Source organism: Rhipicephalus microplus, chromosome 10, assembly GCF_043290135.1.
Source record: "Rhipicephalus microplus isolate Deutch F79 chromosome 10, USDA_Rmic, whole genome shotgun sequence".
Classification (NCBI taxonomy): domain Eukaryota; kingdom Metazoa; phylum Arthropoda; class Arachnida; order Ixodida; family Ixodidae; genus Rhipicephalus; species Rhipicephalus microplus.
Window position 1 is genome coordinate 87,070,600 of NC_134709.1, and position 19,696 is coordinate 87,090,295.

The window sequence follows — 19,696 nt, forward strand, 5'->3', positions numbered from 1 at the left end:
CTGCGCCTGTTGCGCGCTCATGTTCTATACGGGTGCACGAATAGTTAATTTTTTTAAAACCTTATTAAAGAAGAATCGATTAGCGATGACTTTGAATTGAATACGAACACAATTCGAATAGCATTCGATTAGTTCTCGAATATAAGGCAAACATTGTCCAAGCAACCTATAGAAGGGTAATGCAAGCATGTCTAAAGAGCCCGAGAATGCCACTCTGTCGCTTCTGTAATCAATGTAATCAATGTAATCAATGCAGCGTCGGTAGCTCCGTAAAACCTTGGGCAACATGCGTCGTGGTAATTCGACAATTACAAGAAACGTTGCCCTCCCCTCCCCTGTTCCAAAAACATTTCGTTCCTTATTTGTTGTTGTTCTTTTTTTTTCGTAGGTGCACGCGTATATTCGAACATAATCGATTAATATTCCATGCTATTGCATTTGTTATTCGCGATTCCGAAATATTCGCACTCCTTCACCTTTTACATGCCTCCTTAATTGAAAGAATCGAATAGACACTTTGACCAGAAAAAGCTTAGAGGACGCTAGTTGTAGCGGTCAACTGTAGCGCACTAACTGTGGCGTAAGGTGGAATGCATCCGCCATGGTGGCCTAGTGTGCTTGACCGCTGAGATTAAGGTCGCGGGATCGAATCCCCGGCCGCATTGACTGCATTTTCGGTGGAGGCGACAATGCTTTAGGCCCGTGTGCTTAGATTCAGGTACATGGTAAAGAACTCCAGGTGATGGAAAGTTCCGGATCCTTCCACTACGGCGTCTCTCGTAATCAAAGGGTTTAGGGATCTTAAAAACGGGAAGTCAATTGAAGTGGTTCGTCGGTGGGATGTCTCCGACGGAGTGGGCGAGTCCTTCTTCCCTTCCATTCAATTTAGGTCACACTGAGTAGAGGACTGTGATACAACGGTGAACGTCCTCTGCATGTTCCCTGGCCTAATTGCCTGTTCAATTTATTGGGTTCTGCTGAACGTCGAAACGCGCAACTCGAGAAATTCCTGGCATTTCGTTCTTCCGTATTCGAGAGATATCCGTGCTCACGTTCATACACCTTCAGTCATGAACTACTGAAATACGAACAGAAGGTGTTTAAATAAAAAGCGTCCTCTCGTGTCTGTTTGCCGCCAGTTTCTGGCTGCACTTCGATAGGGGTGATATGCAAGCACATCTGAGGGGGTGGTAAAACTTTACTGGGGCGGTGAAACTGCATTGGTGTTGTAATTTTGCGCCCATGGTGTAGAATCCCAGGGAGCCAGTTTTTCCGGAGCTCCGCCACTACGTACCGCTTGACGAAATCGTGGTTTTCCGTACACTTGAAAGCTCTAGAAATCACGTAAAATAATCGGATTAACATCAAAAGATCGGAAGATATGGTAGAATGGGTTAGGGAACAAACGGGGATAGGAGTCATCCTTGTGGACATAAAAGGGACCTGGACTGGTCGCGTTAGACTAGACTGTAAGAGCAACAGAATGGTAAACAAATGGGCAACGGTGTCGGGTTTATTGATCAACAAAATTAGGAAATTCGTTAGAAAATTATGGAATTGGCCACCACACACAGGATCGAGTCAACTAAGAATTATTTGGAGAGGCCTTCGTTTTGGAGTTACGGCAACTACCGCAGTGGACTACAACAGGTTGAAAATGTCGATGATGACGATGGTTTGACCACTTCGCTCTTCAGAAATTGATTTATCATTTTGATAAATATACTAAGAAATCCCAGGAGTCTATCACGGGACATCTCTGTCCTGAGGAGTAAATAGTACGGCGATATTGAATTCGATAGCGAAATAGTAAATAGTACGGCGAGTTAAGGCGAAAGCAGCGTTTACACTCACAAAACGCCAGCGTTGCCACTCAACTTACACTGTTGCCCTTCCAGTCCCAATGTTCCATTTTCTCCGCCTTGCGTGTAGCACGTCGTGTCGCGTTCGCGCTGCTGCCATTGTCTCGCAGAAAAGTGGGTGGTCATGTGATGTGCTCGAGCAACGATATGCCGTGCCTGTCACGATCCGTTCTTTGCGTGCCTGAGTACACTGTATATACCCCGAGTGCCGGCCGATTGTTGCGTGCCGCCCAGTATATCGATGGGCACTGGACACGCGGAGACCTTGTCTCTGTGCACTTCGTTACCTACAGCCCGGTTAGTGTCACGCAAGACCACGAATGAGAAATAAGAATGAGAAATAAGAATGACAGAAACTAATATCCGCAAGGGGGGCGGGGGGAGAGACGTAACCTTCAGTATCGAAGTCGTACACAGTGTACACTCGTGGTGCACGTAGCGTACAGTCGCCTTCGCAGATTACGACAACAGTGGTGCGGTTATAGTGTTTACGAAGAAGCTCGAAGCATGCTGGGGTCGTTCGGCTGTCACGTGAAAAAAGTTCAGAAAAGTTGGACTCGTTGCAGCAGCGTTCTGAAAGGAGCCAGTTCACAATCGCGTCCAATAGTTGTTGGGGTGTTACGTCCTGAAACTTAGATATGGTTGCGCGAGACGTCGCAGTGGAGCAGGGATCCGAGAATTTCGACTACCCGGGGTTCCTTAACGTGCACCTGAATTCCAAGCGCGTGGTTCTCTAGCATTCCGCGCCTCCGTCGAAATGCGGCCGGGATTCGATCCCGTGACCTTTGAGTCAATAGTAAAGCGCTATAACCTATATACAACACCGCGACGGGTGCACAATCACGACGTAGGTTGAAAACGAAAGACAATTTTGATGCTCTTTCTTTGTAACACGTCATAATATTAACTAGAACTAACAGGCAATGATGCCATGGAAATTACAGGTGATGTTATGGGTACTAATTGTCATGCAAATGTTAAGAAATAAGAATGAACGAAAAGATAACTTGCCGCTGGTGGGATCCGAACCAGCGACCTTCGAATAACGCGTCTGATGCTCCACCAACTGATCTACAGCAGTAGCTAGCCCCCCCCCCCCCCCCCCCATCCAATTTATATATAGGATATATATATGCATTTAAACCTCGGAGTGTCAGTCCGCGCTGCAGGTATTAGCTATGACGGCGAGTGGGGAACACGTTTTTTTAATGTTTTTTTCCCTGTTTTCTGCAGGGGCCGGGTTTTGTATTCGCTTATACTCCAGCTTTTCACTCGCCCCGCCGCTATGATCTAGAGGCTAAGGTACTCGGCTGCTGACCCACAGGTCGTGAAATCGAATCCCGGTTGCGGCGGCTGCATTTCCGATGGAGGCGGAAATGCTGTAGGCCCGTGTGCTCAGATTTGGGTGCATGTTAAATATCCCCAGGTGGTCGATATTTCCGGAGCCCCCCACTACGGCGTCTCTCATAATCCATATATGGTGGTTTTTGGACGTTAAACCCCACATATCAATCAATCCAGCTTTTGACTCATCCTTCGCATTGCTATCGTACCTATCGTAACACCGCACTTACCCTTGTACTCGAGATTGGCTACACCGGAACAACCTCCTTCAATTCACTTGACGCTATGTAGAAGGGACGTGATCTATAGTATAGCGAACGGGAGAAGTACAGGAAGTAGTGTATACGCGTCTGCTGCTGTAATACTTTTGCGAGCCGCGGTGATGATGTGTGCGTCCGCGGCACATCCGGAGCGCCAATACTCTCGCATATAGTGTATTGTTGTGCGGACGCGGAGCGTCTGTAACGACGGCGCCGACCGGTTCTTCCCACGCGGTGACCGCGCCTCGACGTCGAGGTCGTGATGCACTGCGCAGCAGGTCTTATACATCGATAGACGGAACAAGGGACGGCGTTTCGATGCGTCGACCGTTGGCATTCAGCGACCATCGGCTACTTCCGCAAGTCACACATGCTGTATATGCTTCGATCGACGGCGTTGAAGAAGATACCTGCGTAATCCATGCGGATCCACTTCTCGAGTCCTTGTTCTGGCCGGCCTGCCTGTTGTATATTCGTGGACGGGATAGGTATACGGTGGGCGGATATCGAGCGATTTGCTCCGCTCTGTGCTCCCGACGTTGGAAAAGATTATTCCGGCCTGACTTTCGTCTCGCTTATACTATGTGAGACGGACTGCGTCTCTCCGCTGTTCAAGTGTCGTCGTACATGAGAACCGTACCCGCCGAGTTGTGCCAGTGGCTATGGTCGTCGGCTGTTTGACCCTATAAGGTCGGGTTCCGGCCGTGGTGGCCGCGTTTCAATAGAGGCTATATTGCTTGAGCTCCGTGCATTTTAGATTCACGTGCACGTTAAATAACCCCAGGTTGTCAAAATATCCGGAGCCCTCCAGCATGATGTGTCCCGTAATCATATTGTGGTTCAGAGACTTAAAACCCCCAACAACCATTATCACTGTAAACGCATGCCCCCCTCTGCCGAAGTATCTGTGTTTGCGTGAGCACCGTTTTTTTTTTTTTGCTCTGTACCAAAGGAACCCGCGTCGCTATGGTGTGCGGCGGCATTTTTTTTTCTCTATTCTGGATTTTTTTTTGTTTCGTAAAGTCGAAAAGCTGTTAGTCCTACCGCGTACCTGCCGATTGCTTTGAAACTCCTTCGGTCACTAATGCACTGCTTGGGCATTTTAATTCTTTTATTTATTCCTCAAGTACACGTGATTTCATACATTAGCATACCCTTCTGTTGCATATGTATTAAAAGAGCGAGCGAGAATGAAAACCATAAAACTAGGAGAAATTGTGGTACAGGGTTGCAGAAAAAGCTAGGGAAAGAAAGCTAGAATTTAATAAAGTACAGTAACTAAACAAAGGCCTTATAACAAAGTTAGAAATATCGACGCCATAAATGCAACGAACAAAAAAAAAGTGAAATCGTTGTGTTCGCATTCGTAGCGCAAGCCTATACACGGAAATTCAGAGAGTGACTGTACGAATTTTCCCATCGGTTGAGTACCCGCCTAAAGAAGGCGTTGGTCCTGATTTCGAAATGCGCGCAAGGACGAACTTCTACTTAGATAAAACGCTTTTATTTCTTTCTCTCTCTCTTTCTCTCTCTCTCTCTCTCAGAAATCAGTGTGCCTTGCCTTTTAGCGTACATGCGCTGTGCAAATGGATGGGTGCCAACTTTGCATTTCGTACTGCTTGCTGTACTTCACGGTATTGTGCAGATATTTGTGCAGCTTCGCCAAACACAAAGAATATTGTTGACTTAAAACGCCTGTGATACTGTAGAGGTGCAGTCGGAAGCAGTATCAGAAAGAACAGTCAAGTTAGTTTTTGAGTATTAGAGCGTCGAAATGTAGTATAGTCGATAAGAACAAGAGTATTGCTAACACAAGATGACACGAAAACCTATCTCTCGCAGTTGACAGCCTCGCATTCACATCGTTCGTGCTTCTTAACCTTAATTTTTTATGGCACCCAAAGTTCCTGATGTTAGTGTTTGTGGTGTCAAATTGTACAACTAGGAGTTATCTTTCAAACACGGTCAGTTGCAAACCACAAATTTATTAACGATAGTACGAAAAAAAATCATCAAATGAAAAACATTGTGAACGTGAACAAAAAAATTTCATAGAACCATCAACACTGCTCCGAACAGACTAAGCATAAGAAGAAATCTAAATATACATTTTAAGCGCTAGGAGCACACACAATTATCCTGTAAAAAAAGTACGCTATTGCGCTGGTTGACGTAATCATGCATTAAAAAAAAAAAAGAGTACGTCTGACTCCTTTCCGACATATCTCGCTTGCCATGTATATGACTCCTTAGAGAGTCACATTAACTCTCTTGTGGGCCATGCGATTCTCCTGCGATTGTATTCAATGATATCCAAAAAATAGTTGACCTATCTCTTTAAATAGAGTCATTTACGTGACCAGCCAAAATTCTGATGAAAAGGCCAGATCACACTTTGCTCTTCTTTTGTTGTGTGTCTGGAGCGAGAGCTATAGCAGTGCCTTGTACAAGGTGTCGCTTCGCGAATAGCTGACAAAGGTTTTCGGCTTGCTTGCTTGCTTGCTTGCTGACTGACCCTATACCATGTGCTTCTTTCCTAAAGCCTAAATAAGAGACGAAAGCGTGTCTCGGTGCTCTCTAAGAAGAAGGCATTTTTATTATAATTATTATTCTAGCTGATTCCTTCCCTTTTCACGCTGCTGCAGCAGCAGTTTGCTGCACTGCCTGACCTCGCGTTTTATGGCCCCACTGCCCCTCCATTCGTGCGTGTGTACAGCTCCTCGTTTGCATCACACTGCGATAAAAGAACAATTCTGTGTTGAAAGTTCGGTGCAAGTACGAGCGCGATGTATATAGTTTGTGACGTCACCAGATTTCTGAGATGTTTGCTGACGTTGTAGAAATGCTGGCGTACGACTGAGCACGCACTCTTTCTCTTCTTTTTCTTTTTTCTTTTTTTTTGCTTTCACTTTAGTTACGCTGCTCGCAATCGTGGACTCGCGGAAAACTTCTACAGCCTCCCACAATTATGTCGCACAACTCGTACATTTGTTAAGCTCATTTAGTTCATACTTGACTGGAAACACTGTAAGTGGGGTGCCTGCTATAGACGCTTCGAGGTCTCGGAATGGTAACCTAATTTTGTCGCATAAAAAAGCGCGCTGAATCGTCGAAGGAGAATAGAAACGAATGAATGAACCGGCGTACGCGTATTGTCTCAAATATTTCAGCGTCACTTTATCTGTTACGCGAAGTTAGTTTAAAGGCATGCAATGTTCGAATCGAAGCCCCCAAGCTATGTTCACTTTTAATGACATCGCGTTATTCACCGCTTTGGGCCTGTGGTTATGTTTCTCGACTGCTGATTCGAAAGTCACGGGATCGAAACCCCGGCCCTGGCGACTGCATTTCGATGTAAGCCGAAATTCCAGTGGCCCGTACTTACATCTAGGTTCGCTCTAAATAGCCCCATAAGTGAATGAAATTTTCGGAGCCCTCCGTTTACAGCCTCTCTCACGATCACGTCGTGGTTTTGAGACGTGAAACTTCAGCAGGTATTTTAATTACATTACGTTCTCATGCAGCTGGAGCAAAACTGTAGGTCACCGAATACACATCAAAGTTTTTGGGACTCTCCGCGTAACTGCAGTCTTATGAGAGCGTACATATAGTGCAACAAGCAACAGAGAATAGACGCGCGCACACACAAGGAGAGGCCTTTGTGGGCACTTTGTTTTGCGTTACGGAATGCGCTGCGTACCCGTGTTGCCTTTCCTTGCTTTTAGTTTCTCCCTGCATACTTATAGATGTTGACCCATGCATCAACTATTGCTCATGTTGAACGAGTGCTGCATAGGTATCCGTACTAGCTTGTACACCTTCAGCGACTATCCTCGCTACAATGCGCCGAGGAAAGGGCTTGCAGTCGTGCCAGCTCGAATAGATCGCAGACCGATGAGGGCGGTAAATATTCTGCAATGTGTTCCTGGGAGGTCATCGTGGGTTAAAGGCGACGAAGGCGTTGCTCAACTTCTTGAAGTCGCCAGGCTTGCACCGGCGATTAAAAACTGATGGTGTTTCAACGACTGTGAGGTGTCTGGCTTTGTGTGTGCCTGCTCTCCTCTCTTTCTCCGTCTTTAAAACTCTGTCATCCCTTTCCCAAGTGTAGGGTAGCATACCGGTCCTTCCACATTGGTTAACGTCCCTGGCTTTCCTTGCTCTCCGTTCCTTCATTCGTATACGCGCGCTCAGCACTCCTTGATGAAGTGTTCGTGCCCCCACTTTGACACGGTGAAACGCCTCCACTTTCACGCGAAACACTTTGATAGCGAATGACTTTGGACGTGTTCTGGCGGTTGTACGTGACCAATGACGTGTTCCAAAAGCGTTCGGTTTATTTTTGTTTCGTTCCCGGTCGTTTCGGCATTCGTGTAAACACAGAAAGGGCGGTTATTGTGTGGAGCTCGTTACATGTCTATCAGGGTCTCCCGGTTTATCGACTTCGAGTGAGATATCTCGCTTCACCTATATTACAAGGAAAAGGCGTTGCGAAAAAAAAGTGGTGCCAAAACGCGGCATTTCCCGCTCGTACACTTAGTACCCCCCTCGCCCCATCCTTCTTTCCTTCTCTATTGTCGTTTCCTATTGGGTCCACCAGCTGGAGCATTGTTTCTGGTTCCGCGTGCTCTAGATACTTCAACCGACCGATCGGCCTCGACTCTGTTGCGTCCGTCGCCCGGCCCCCGCCACCAGACACAATCGGTAATTCTGCGCGCCCTTGCGTTCGCAGCGCGGTGCATGCGCTTGCGTATATAGTGTGTGCATACGCCCGTACGCCTATTTGGTGGCACGCCGACGCAACGGGCCTCATATACGCTCGCCATCAACTACGAAATTTTCGTTTAAACGAAGTGGGAGAAGAAAAACGTACCGCTCACTGACTGACTGCTGCGCCGAAAGCACTCTCTTTACGGTGCCGTCGACTGATTTGAGCGGAAAATGACTTACGCGTGCCCGGCAAGGTCGCGAGGGGCGGTGAGCTGGTGAATGTCACGACGAGTGCATGTTTGTATGAAGCAATTAACGCACCGAACAAGGCGAAGACCGCAAACTCAAGGAACGCCAGCCCAGAGTTATGTTTAATGGCGTTTTGTGCGCTTCACCCCTTTTCCGTGCGCTGCTTCACGTACACGTCATGAAGATTGAGACTTCACGAAGAAAATAAAAGTTTGAGCATCCAGCCAAATCGAGCGAATTTGAACCGGCCAGGGGTGTCTATGCCACCAGAATATAACCGTCTTAATTTTTTTTTATTGGCGAGGGAATGATTTATCATTAATCAGTATTCAATACTGCGAACTCATGGCGCAAGCAGGGGGGTTAATGCAAATACAAAAGAAGTAGCAGTTACAGAGCAACATTAGTAAACAGGGACGAACGTTATTTACCTATTTTATGGAACACGTACAAAAGGCAGCTCCATTCACTAATGTTTGTCGGAAAACATGCAATCTTAAATAGGTCAGTTCGAGTAAAATGTGGCGTTATGGCATTTTGGTGGTGGCGTTGGCTGGGCCTACTGGTTAGAGGTATCAAGTATGGCGATGGATCTTTAGAGCTAGTTTTCTGTTGAAAAGTTAATAAAGAAATTATAATCTAGGTTTCTGCCTTCTTGTCTGCAGTGTAGTAAAGCAATATCATTGGCTTGCATTGCATCCTATCAAGTGATAGTTATAGCGCTAGTAATAGTATCATACTAGTGATAAATTCGTTTGCCTTATGGTATACCACGCATATAAAATAAGCACCAAACGGTCACCTAAAGATGCATGGGCATAGCTGTATACAAGCGCCTGAACCAGCAAGTGCACCATTGCGTCTTAAGGCTATGGAAACTGATTGTGAAACGGGGCCATAAAACCGCGCAGAGCAAATTGAAATACCAGTGCCGCACAACCGCACACTGCAGATATCACCATAAAAACGCTTTAGATGCGACTCACGCTTCGGTTATAAATCTCCCTGTACATTAACTCCTGTTCGTTTCGTCACCGTTCAAGAATCGTTTATTACGCGTGTGTTCTTGAATCTTGAACACGTGACCGTGTTCCGAGATCATATGATTCGACAAGATCGTGCATGCGTCCCACATGCAGTATATACTTTGCACTCGCGCTTCTATCCTTGAACTTTTCGCGGACGTTGATTCCAACGCGTCTTTCCTATCGCACCGCCGTCATTACACAAACCGCATGCGCACAAAAAATTTAAGTGGCGCGGGCCCGCCAGTCCTCGAAGTGCCATTAAAATTTCACTCTCTCTCTCTTTCTTTCACAAGGCACTGGCGTTCGTTTGTGTCGTCACATTCACCACCGCCACCTCACAGCGCAGCTGGTGCGCGTTCTCTTTCGTTGGTCGCACCTCTTGATCAAAAGATGGCGGGTGCTGGACGCTATCTCTCTCTCTCTCTCTTGCTCTTCTAGCTTTTACTCTATCTCTCCCCCCTAATGGCACCTCTCTCTGATCTCTGGGTGATCTCTCAAATCGGGGCCGCCGCCCGGCCCTGTTGACCGAGCCGTCGGTCCGCGTGTTTTCGTTCCGTCATTCTGAAAGGCTCTCGTACTGAAGCCCGCGTATACTCCCCCGCTGTAGAGCTTTCCCTTTCTCCCGCTGTCTTTGACGGGCGCTGCTGATCTCTTGTCTCCCAACGGGCGCGCGCGCCGCCACTTCGGCCCGAAGTCATTGTTCGCGCTGCCTCACACTCGGCGTTGCGATAACGCGCGCTGCATTTCTGAAGGCGCTGCTATAGCGTGTACGCCTCTGTGTGGAAGCCTCCCGACACCCTGAACGCAACCCTCGATCGCACAGCCCCGAGTTTCGAATGGCGTTCTCAAACGCCACACCGAGCGCCTCGGAGACTTGACCGCGCGGACCGTGTTAGCTGTGGGCCGATTTTCGCTTTTTCAAAGCCCGCACGAGCGGCGAATAGCGCGGTGTCACTTCGAAGTCTAGGGTGGCTTGTGTATTCATATTGGCGAAACGGGGTCGTCGACCCCTCCCAGCCGTCCGTCGCTCGTATGTCTGGAGCTGGCGTAAGCATTGCTCACCATAAGCCTGTCTATACGACAATATCTCGATCTCTTGGGTGGAGTGATTCGTCATGGAGAAAGAAAAAAAGTCTTGGCGTTTGGACGCGCTTCCAATCGAAGTAAATCACTGACATTGGATGGATGTTTGCGTTTTGTTTTTCCCGTGAGCTATAACAAAGAGATCTACAATGTATAGCGCCGATGCACGTGCTTGAGTGCTTATGGGATTATTAGGTCGCGGGGAGGTCGGTGGGAGCATAAACCACGTAATGCCGGCCTCGCCGTCTTCTAGTAAGCTCTACTCTATCATCTGTTGTGTTCTGTTCTGACTTGTGAGCTGTGAATTAGTTATGGTTTATATAGCATCTCCCGATTTCTGAACCATTACTTTCTTCTGCAACGCGCGTGCACGCCCACACAAACACACACGCACACAAATACTCATGCATACACACAACCCTACGGAATGGTCACCCAAAAACAAAAATGAACAGGCAAAGAAAAAAAAAACAGGACTGGAACGAACGTACACAGTATGGCAGCATTTGGATGGGTGAGTCGAACACCGTCTCCGCCGCTCCTCGGCTCGCGGGACAGTGAAGACGCATTTGTGTTTATAAAAATGCCTTGTGTTTTACTCTGTGCGCTTCGCAATGGTGTTTGTGGAGCGTGCGACGAAATCTCAAGGAATGCGGCTTAGCTTGCAACTATTCATGTTACGTTTCGTTTCCTAGCATAAAAGTCGCGTATTTACGTTTTAATAATAATAATAATAATAATAATAATAATAATAATAATAATAATAATAATAATAATAATAATAACAATAATAATAATAATAATAATACCGTATTTTTTTTCCAACGCAGGTCTAAAGCCTCCCTCGTAGACAGCCAACTCGCTGACTTGCGCCTGGGGATACTCCTCGGTATGTATGCATATTCACTCATCTCATAATAACTATGTGTAATAGTCTGGCTGCTCTTTGAAATGAAATCATGCGCCGATGTTGTCATTCATAAGACTTCTTTTCTCTTGCCTCCCGTGCATATCTGTTGCCACTTACACTTTATTACACCGATTGTCACTGTAAATATATATATATATATATATATATATATATATATATATATATATATATATATATATATATATATATATATATATATATATCACTGCTCCCTTACATGTCCTCTTTTCTCAAGGCATTGAATAAAAACTCTGCCAGAGGCTTCCTTTATGTGGAGCGATCAAAATGCGAGGCATTCGATTTAAGCATACCTGTCTCATAACTAACTAACTAACTAACTAACCAACTAACTAACTAACTAACTAACTAACCGATTTGACTAAGTCCTACAAAGTCATATAGCAACACCTGCATTACCCACTAATGCCAGCTGTGGAGGTAATTATAGATAATGAAATGTTATACTAACATGTTCTGCAGTATGTTGCAACTAACCCCCACACCAGCTTTTCAAACGTGTTGTTCACACATTCACCGCTCATTCTCGGAATACTTATTAATTAATGTATTTATTTATGTGTTTTGCCCACTTCCTGAAGAAATGATTCCCTTTTTGTATGTGCGAAGTCTCAATACGCGACTCTCGCGGGGTTCACCGTTTAAATGACCGTGCACTATCTTAGAAGAAAAAAAAAAGCAAAGTGTTGTAAAGAAAACGGGTGTGAATTCGAAGAATGGCAGGCGATACATCTCGTCCCCGCAGAGAGCGATGGGGCGGGCCGTTCTCGGAAGTTGACGCCTTCTCGTCGCCTATTTATTCTTAACTTGCTTTTTTTTTTACTATCGCCTTTTCCATCGCCTTTTGTTTTCCCTTTTGTCCACTTTATCGTAAGTATATGGGTCGCCAAGGAAACTATTCGGTAAACGTAGCAGCTCCTTCCCGCAAACCACTCAGCTTTCTCTCGCGCAAACTTTTTTTCTCACGCTGTTGTTGGAACCATCTGTGCTGCTCCACGGCAACAAGCGCACACGCACACACACACACTCACTCACTCACTCACTCACTGAGAGATAGAGACACACAGACACGCTCCGCCGCGGTGGTCTAATGGCTAAGGTACTCGGCTGCTGACTCGCAGGTTGCGGGATCGAATCCCGGCTGCGGCGGCTGCATTTCCGATGGGGGCGGAAATGTTGTAGGCCCGTGTGCTCAGATTTGGGTGCACGTTAAAGAACCCCAGGTGGTCGAAATTTCCAGAGCCCTCCACTACGGCGTCTCTCATAATCATATGGTGGTTTTGGGACGTTAAACCCCACATATCATCATGGGGATACTTCAACGCAGAAATTTTGACCTGTCAGTCATATATATATATATATATATATATATATATATATATATATATATATATATATATATATTGTGTGTGTGTGTGTGTGTGTGTGTGTGTGTGTGTGTGTGTGTGTGTGTGTGTGTGTGTGTGTGAAAGCGCGAGTGAAATGGAGCAGTCCTACTCATCAGGTCACGACGGGTCGTTTGGCAGTGACAGGCGTTCCCTGGAGCGGTCGTATTTCACGCAGTGTGGTTCCCACGCGCGTAACCAGTTTTAGAATGCGAGCCGCATTGCCACTCCATTCCAACGTCCCCGCGGACAATGCGAGAAGGGCCATGAATTGCGCGCCTCGAAGAAAGGATCTCGCCAAAAGCCCATTGAGGGAGGCAAACTTCTGGACCGTTTGCGCGGCCGTTTGCTTTTACTTTTTTTTTATTCACAATGGAGCTTGTTGAACGAAACCGAGGCGGTTTTGTTCATCTTTAGTTTCGCTAGAAGTCGACGCTAGAGCGAGAAATCGACTGTAAGTGCACTGGTAAGTTACAATTCTAGATCACACAATATAGACAATTTTCGGGGAGACTACTTTTGTCTCAGTAAGTTAGTACCTACCAAAATCATTTATTGCCCCCGTCACCGAGGTAAAAATTTAGCGTGCCAGCAAATGCCTTTTGTATCTTTTAACATAAAAAAATTCGATGAATAACAAAATATTGCACAATGTGCACTTGTGAACAAAAACGTTAACACTCGATAAACGTTCGCTCTTCCTCAGTGATTCCACGTTGTTCTGGTGAAGCAAATGTACATTTTGTTTCCAATCTGCGTATGTATATGCCTTAAGGGGCATTTATAATTTTAAATTTCTGGCCCGTTTTACCGACATGCAAGACTCACAATGACGTTCTTTCTTTTTTTTTTTGGAAGCCTCTACGCATGATATATCTGCCCGGCAATGGAGTTTTCGAGATCAGACATTAGCCCCGTAACACACAACCTAGCGAGTATAGAAGCAGCAAAAATTGGGCCCGGTGGTGTACTTCGGAGGGAACCACTCACATTTTAAAGTACCGCACACGAACACGTGGCCGCTATTATTTTATGCGCACCCTTCGTTGGAAAAACGCCAAAAGGTTCACACTTGAGCATGTCTATGTGCTCTGAAAACGTCTCATTTTAACGGGGTCAAAGAGCTCGATTCGCAGAAATTCAGCTGCTGGTGGTGTCGTGGTCGTTGGTAGTTAGCGAAAAAACGCTGTTGAAGCAATGTGTCACGTTAAACGGCCTTGTAGAGATATCAAACGGCAATTAGCTGCACTGATAAACTAGAAGACTTATTAGCTTCTAAATAAACGTTCCCTGCAAGGCCGTTATACTGGATTATTGCATAAAGTAAAAAGTTCCTGGGCTAATAGCCCCAGAACTAATTTTGCCAAACTATTGGCTAATAGTATAGTTAATGTTGGCCGGCGTTGCCGGTGCATATCAGGACCAGCTAACGCATTGCGGAGGCGACCGATCCCCCTTAAAGATATTCGCCGTGATCTCAGTTGTTTTTGTATTTTTTGGAAGTAGGATGACCCAACTTAACGTGCCTGAATATCGGCTAACGCGCGCAGTCCGGAGAGAGCACGCACCCAGTGCTCGCGTCGCCCCCTTGCGGAGACGGATGGCGTCGTTAAAGGGAGGCTATACGTAGCGGGAGCTTAACCGGGCGTTCGCTTTTTTCCACTTCGTTAGGTTGAGTGAAGTACGTCAGTAGGGGCTCGCGTTCCACGCTGTGGGCTGCCCGCAGCACCAACAACAACCCGGCAAGGCGCGCATGGTTTAAGAGGTAAAGGAGGAGAGGGTGAGATGCGGAGATGACGTCCCGTTAGCGGCGGCGGTGGCTTTCGCTATATACTCTCTACGAGTGGTTAACGGGCCGGATGATTTGGCCGTTAACGACTAATGAACGAACGACCGGCCCGGACGGGAAATGAAGAAGGAAGGGAAAGAGAGTTTCGCCTCTGTGCCTCCTGAGGAGGGGGGTTCGGTGGGGCAGGGGGGGGGGGGGGTTGCTGTGCGCAGCTGCGTAGAGAAAACGGTCGCGCACGCTCCAAATACACGGGTGGAGACCTCCTTTTGTGTACCCGCGTTGACGGGCTCTGCGCGTTGGCCAGTCTGTTGGATCTCGGGCAAAGTTAATGGCGCGGGGAAATTTCTTTCGGGATCAAGCGGGAGAGGGTGGGGAGACGAAAACGCGCCTTCCCGCGGCATTCTACGTCGCTGTCGACGTAGCCGGTGCTTACGCCTGGCGCGAACGTTCGTCCTCTAGCGGGGAAAGGGAAAAACAGCGGCACGCGCTCGCGCGAAGTGCTGCGCTTTAAGGAAAAGCCGAGCCGTGATTGGAGAAGGTAGTGCATGAGTGTGATGGAGGGAAGTATCTGAAATGCGTGCGAAAGCGAAGGAATGCTTGGATGTGGGAGCAGCACTCACTCTCCCTCATTTTCTCTCTCTCCACCCGGTGCTTTGTGGTAAATCGAGCGTGTGCGTGCTGTAGTGATCGCTCGATCCCTTCCTCTGTACTGCGATGCAGCACAGGCGCCTTTAAATGTTTCGGCGTCAAGTGGTCCGGAAGAGTGTTGCTCAGTGTATACACCGAGCATATGGTGTCGGAAGTGTGGACGTTTTCTTATAGGCTGCTACTATATACCTAAAACTGGAAGAAGGAGACCTCGTGTGGAGACCCTTGAATATGAGCTTCATGCAGTGTTAGAGAATATGCCTCTCTGAACCCGCCTAATTATTCGCCAGAGTTCAGCGTTAAGTAACGCGAACGCGACCCTACCCTAGCCCTCATACTTCAGAGGCAAACAGTTGTCTGCATACATTGAAAAAATGAAAGTGAAAAAACATTCACCCATCCGTTTTGGGGGAAATTCACTCAAGGCTGTTCAAAAAGCGAACCTCCGAGCTGCTTAAAATTCTTCCTAGTGAGGAAGCCTGCACCCAGGACCAGCGCCTGTTTGGCGCAGTCGTTCCATGATCCGAGCGCACCAGGAGTCACGCGGATAGAAAACAACGAAACATTGAACATGACGAGCCATTTCTACGGCAGTCCGCAAGGTGGGGTAACGATTCCCTTCTTGAAGTTTCGTGTTGCAAACAAGTGGGTTGTATTTCGTTTCCCCTTCGTGATCAACACTACGCCTTGCTGAGTTGCGCTTAGCTTATTCCCGCAATTCACACAATGCATAAGCGTGGCAGTGCGCTTGACTCGGCCAGCGACCAGGCCACAGAGCCACTGTCCTCGCTTTCCTCTCCACTACCCCTTCCCATTAATTCATTTCTCTCTCCGCTGTCACTTCTTCGTTAGCGCAAAAACACCACTACACACAAAAACTCCCGCGCACTACTGGAGACCGATAATTGGCGCAGTCCTCCGCATCCGATGGCCGGACATCCATCCATCCTCTGAAGAGGATGGTGCCGGAAGTGCTGGCTTTTCAGCTGACGGCGCCGCGGCCATTGTATACCCTCGACGACTCTCTCTCTATGCGTGCGTATATACCCTTGACGAAGAAACGCTGACGCTTTCACCCTCACCGCTGTTCGGATCACAAAGGCTGGCGGGCGTGCAAAGCCGGGCCAATTCAGAGGTGTACGCACAACCGCAGCGGATGGGCCGCGTATGGTGCCTACCTGCACAACGGGGGCGTCCGGCTGTTACATGCACCGAGGCCTCGGCGCTCGCTGTTCCGTATCTCGTTTGAACCGCTCGGACGTCTTCGAGGTCGGCAATGCATCGCAGTGCCCGCTTCCGGTACGCGTGGTACAATATGCGTGCGTGGTCCTCCGCATGGCCGCCGGCGCTCGATGCGTCTGATGGTGTCGATACAAGCTCTGGGCGTTCTCTCAATTCCTAACGTTCGATTCTGTTCCGTTCTTATCGTGCACGCGTACCGTTCGTGGCCGGCCGTTACCGATGATAACGAGGATGGAATGACCAGAGCGCCGTAGCCAGAGAAAGAGCTAGGATGAAGAGATCAAAAATAAAGGCAGGGAGGTTGAAGGACCGATATCCGGTTTGCCACTCTCTACTCGGGTCGTTGAAAATAGGACGAAGAGTCACAGAGATCGAATAACAAATTTAAAACAGTTCACGGGGCGTTATGTAATTCGTTATAGAACATCATAGTATATGGTAAGATTGCTATAATTGGCGTGGTTTCGCAAGGCCTCCTGTATCGGTTGCACTGTAAGCTTCCTGCACTTCGCCGTGCTTTTGCGCCGCCTCCTGACGCGACTCACATTTGACCAAGCAATGAAATAATGTTATTACGTCGAGTTATGCGACGCCACAAGGATGTCATCATTCACAGTGAAATCATGACGGCGTCACAGGCATTGGCGATCTGGGACGTGGTGAAGGGGTTGCATAGTCACATTATTGCGTGATTTGTTTTTTTTTTTTCTATGTTTGTTCGACGTTGTGGACGGGGCACGACAACGCGGGACGTCTCTAAATTTTCGCGCTTGACGAGGCATGCGAGGATTTTGCGTTTACAAAGTTATTGAACTTTCGGCTACGCCGCTGACCCAACAGCATTTTTGTGACTCAGCCCGACTCGCTAGCGTTCACGTGAATAGGACGGGAACATTTCAGCCCAAGATGCCTGTAGTCGCTATAGTTTAGCTAACGTAAACATATGGCGCTGAATATAGGCATTCGAATTGATCGCGCCTTGAAGTGGACTAGTGTTAAAGCTCGGTTTGTCAGGTACCAACCCAGTTCACGTCAACAGTGTGTCGAGTCCAGATTTTCGAGCATTGTATACTGCTAAGTGAATCCGACATTGTAGGATTAGTGTCAGCCGACGTTCGAGACATGTGACCTAAAATCGAACATGTGATCCAAGTTGCGCAGTTTGCAGTAAGCTGGCCTACGTGCAGATTGCCGCGTATATACGGCGAGTCTCTCGTATTATAATAGTGCGATGGCCTGGTGTGGGTCTTTTGTGACGGCTCCGTGGAGCGCGACGTCTTTTCAACGGAACTGTGGCGGCATAGCGGAACCAGCCAACTGGCTCGGCGCTGGCGAGGGTGAAAGTGTGGCGACGTGTGTGCGCGCCTGTGTGCGCAGGTGACACGTGCTGTCTACGGTGTGCGCCACGTTTATTTCTTCTTTCCTCTGACGACGAGTATCGCTCAACGGGACGGAAACCTACGCGCTGGTGCGCCGGTTTACAATGGTGGCCGTCTAATGAAACTCTGCATATGTAGTCGACGGCCTCGCAGCGGGTCTAGTTCAACGTATAACATCCGAAGCAGGATGTGCGTGCATGGAAAGATCGAGTTGTCGCAGGTGGGCGGCGTGGTCTAGCCAACAACACGTTCCCCGGCGTCGAGACATTCCCATGGTGTTTCCTTACTGGGACAGCACCTGCCGATTGAATTTCGCATTTTATAGCCTGGTCGTTGCGGGATTAAGACACAAAGTCTTGTACGCACGCGACTTTTATTCAAAAGTCTTCAGACATGGTCATAGTTCACGACATAGTTTTCATACGTAGACACACAAAACAAAGGCAACAAGGAAAAGATGGAAGCTTGCGGTGAGAAACTCGTAAACTGTGATAGGGTGCTGGAGGTGACGTTTTCACAGGTCTATTCCAGCGCCCACACCCCGTTTACGAATATGTCATACATATACGCAGTTGATAGTCTTTAATAATAGACATAGGGATAGTCCTAACAGACTTTATACATAGACGTAGTCTTTAGACGTAGTCTTTAGACGTAGTCTTCAGTCGTGTGATCGTTTCGGGATTGGGTTATATAGCCTAATGGTCCTTTGAATGACCCTCAAAATAAAACTCGACAAAATATTAAGAACGAGACCGGGGTGGGAAGGGAAGGAGGTGGTACTAAAAAAACTTTTCTTGAGCTCGTTTCTCAGTTCATTTTTTCTTATACTTAGCGTCATCATTACTCGCTTCGGTTGATAAAGCGCAGAAACTGGAATGACAATTAAGGCTTGTCGTTCTAACGTAACGGCACCTTGAGAGCGTCGGGCTCGTTAATCGAAGGTTGCAGGTTCGATCAATGAAGCCATAGCGCTGGTTAGACTAGGACCACACGAATAGGGCATGACGTGCATTACTGAAGGTAACAAACCAGCGGCCTTTATTGAACGTGCAAACACCCAACTAGTCCAACCAACTATATGCTTCATTGAACGTAACAAACCAACTATAGCCCAAAAGTATGTTCTCTTGGATGACAGGTTCCATCTTTGCCAGCGAGAAGTTTCCTTTTTGCCAACTTCGCTTTATTCGCATTTATACAAATGAATTTCCCGATAATTTCTTTGGCGTTACTGCCCGTTAGTTCTCAACGAATACTGTTACGACGAATGTACAGGGTAAACTGAGACACCTTCGCTGTAGGAATCCTGCTAATGCCCAAGCATATACGGTATGCAGGTGGCCTCGAGGATATGTTCACTCACGTTGTCGACTCGTAGCTCCACCGCTGCGGGGCGCCGAATTACTTCCGGGGCTGTCTTCTCTTCTGCGCGCGCAGCGTGTTATGTAATAATATCATCACCGTCGTGCGCGTACGACAGGCGGCCGGCCGGTCACACGTCCGTTCCGTGTGCCACGCTGGACAAAGTGTGAAAGGTAAATTGCTTCCGCTACGATTCCTCCGAGTCTCCGCCGACGTGCGGGCATATTGTCTGAAGCTTGACGAATGTCCATCTCCGTGTTTGCCACCGTGGGACGACAGGGCTCACCGGCAGTGGCATGCATGTAGTTTTCTTATGTACATCGATGTATACTTTTATTTATTTATTTGTTCATAGATTTTCTTAAAATGCACACGAAGGAGGCAAATGGAAAGAGCGTCTCCTGCC

General features: G+C 47.5%; 1 protein-coding gene across 1 annotated transcript in view; it reads left to right on the top strand.

The window, feature by feature from the left end:
- LOC119181436 (protein O-linked-mannose beta-1,2-N-acetylglucosaminyltransferase 1-like) overlaps positions 1 to 19,696 on the top strand; it is a 305,076-nt gene that overhangs the window by 157,360 nt on the left and 128,020 nt on the right. Inside the window, exon 4 of the mRNA XM_037432683.2 lies at positions 11,364 to 11,422. The gene's annotated coding sequence lies outside the window, so the exon portion shown is untranslated. The remainder of the gene's footprint in view (positions 1 to 11,363; positions 11,423 to 19,696) is intronic.